This window comes from Sitophilus oryzae, unplaced genomic scaffold (genome assembly GCF_002938485.1).
Source record: "Sitophilus oryzae breed Bouriz unplaced genomic scaffold, Soryzae_2.0 scaffold_850_pilon_pilon, whole genome shotgun sequence".
Taxonomy (NCBI): Eukaryota; Metazoa; Arthropoda; class Insecta; order Coleoptera; family Curculionidae; genus Sitophilus; species Sitophilus oryzae.
In genome coordinates, this window is record NW_022147473.1 from 293,490 (window position 1) to 296,102 (window position 2,613).

Sequence of the window (2,613 nt, forward strand, 5' to 3'; positions counted from 1 at the left end):
CGATTTATTCCAATTTTTTCTATTTTTACCCATATTTTTAATACAATTACCCTATTAAATCATAATTGCCATGACAAAACAAACTATTTATTACTTATCTTTAACAAGTCGCTTAAGATGTAATTAGTTATAATTGCTGGTATTAGTTAAAATTAATTAACTTTATTCAAATAAACTAAAATCGCAGTCGTGACTTTCTTGGTGTATTTCTATATTATGAAAGATGACACTTGGATTTTCAGTCCAGGCGAATAGACACAGATTAGGGTAATACTAAATTACCTAATTGTTGAAGACTACTGATATAGGAATTTTCTTCGACATACAGTAAAGATTTTTTCTCGTAGTAATTCAGGTTTATAGTTCATTTGGTAAAGCCAATATTACTACTTCCGCGAAACCGTCCCATTACACACTGAAGATGTTTTCTAGATAATCTACATCTATTCTTATACTACTTAGCAAAGTACTATATAATATATAGTTCTGAACAAAAAAAAATGTTTTTCTTGGCTTGTTCGTGTATATCAGTCATATTGACTAATTCATTTCAGAAAAATCTTTAACTATTATCTCTACCATTTATATTTATTATAACGAATTAAACTAAAGTCCAAATTTTGTTCTTAGCTTGCTTAACAGACAAGAAATTTTGAGAATTATTACATTTTGTCATGGCAATTATGATGTTATAGCGTAATTGTATTAAAAATATGGGTAAAAACCTCAATTAAGGCAAATAATGATGCAATAATGACACTGCAATCTAACATTTGTTAAACAAATTTAAATATTACAAAAACTATTAATTTTAGAAATATAACATTGTATATAAAAAAGTTATGGAATTTTACGCAGAATCTAAAAATAAAATAAAAAATAGGGCGTTGCATTTAAAAAATCATATGTTGTATTCGCCACACTTTTTTGAAGCACCCTGTATACTCTATAATAATTTTAAAATATGTATCTTAACCGTCCCTATAACTTTTATATTTAATATATTTTTGTAAACCTCGAAACAAATGAGATAAGAGACTTTGCTCTATCGTTGACTCACCCTGTATAGGAGTCTCTCGTTTTACGCTGTATTTTTATACGCGATTTTGTTTATACGCGATATTTTTGACACCGGTGACAGAATGATAAAGAGAGCTAGAGAGGGCGTAAAAAAACAAAGATCGATGATGTGAATAACACATGAAACACATAAATGATCCATAAAAAATAATAACAGAGAAAAGATAAAGAACCCTACTTTAAATTAAATAAAAACCATAAACCGATAATTAGCAGCTTCCAATCGAGAGAGAATCCCCCCTAACGAAATTTTAAATCTATAACACCCTTCAACACTTCTAAATCCACGTATATATTGATCACCCATCTCCAACATACAATATACCGATACTGCACCATTACGAGCCTGGCATATTTTAGCAGCCCTTAACTCATCCATTGTTAGGACCACTTTATTTTACAATTACCCTTATGGCTCGTGTGTTTGTTGTTGGGGTCCAGCGACCCCTGGCGGTAGTGGGGCACCCCACGTCGATGAATACATAAATAATGGCATCGCTGTCGGCACGATTGGTCGTTGGTTTGCAATTTTATTGACCGACTGGCTTACGAGACCCTATGAATTATTTATGGTGGAGCGATGGCACTAATGGGCATGGAATTATCATCAAGGAGACATAGGAGAATGGAGAGTCGAAAATTTAAGGTGCTGTGTATGATAAATCGGCAGATAATGAGGGCAGATTTAAAGCCTGTTTATGGAAATAGAATTTCTACACAATTCCCACAGAAAAATAATTTACTAAGACGTTAAGAACATTAATAAACCAACTTGCAAGGGAAAGAAATAATCCTTATAAAACCATTTGCTTAAGGCACCCTTATAACATCAAGCACAGAATAAAAATAGCTTTAATTTGGCATATAAATTATCAAAAAAAAAATTGATGTCGTCTCCAAAATTAGTTATTATTAATTAAACATAGGTTAACTATGCCAATAATTATTATCGTCACATTAAAGAATATCTCAATTCAGTTAAATCCGAATTTTTAGTAAAAGACTTACAAGAAAATTAAATATGACACTAGGAGACATTTAGTTGGAACCTTTGGTGTTACACAGCAAAATAAAAGCACTAAATCACCACAATACACCAAAACACTTTTATTTCTACACTGGACGCGCGTTTCGCTAACCATGTTAGCACCATCAGCAGATGATTATAATCAAAGCTTAGCGAAATAAGTTAGCACAAGTTGGCGAAACGCGCGTCCAGTGTAGAAGTAAAAGTGTTTTGGTGTATTGTGGTGATTTAGTTTTTTTATTTTTTTGATGAATTTTATATTGAATATAATAACTCTGCCTATAATGACCCAATCTTCGTCAGTGGTGCCGATAATACGGCACGCTCCGTAGCGACAAAAACCGTCACCCACTTTATTAATATTATTGAAAAAAAAACTTTTTTATAAATACATATATTAGAAAATCTCTTACACTGGTAATTAATTATATTTAAACCTTAGTATACTAAATTACATTCCTGTGAAAGAAAATCAAGAAGACTGTTGCTCTGCTTAGCTTATAAGA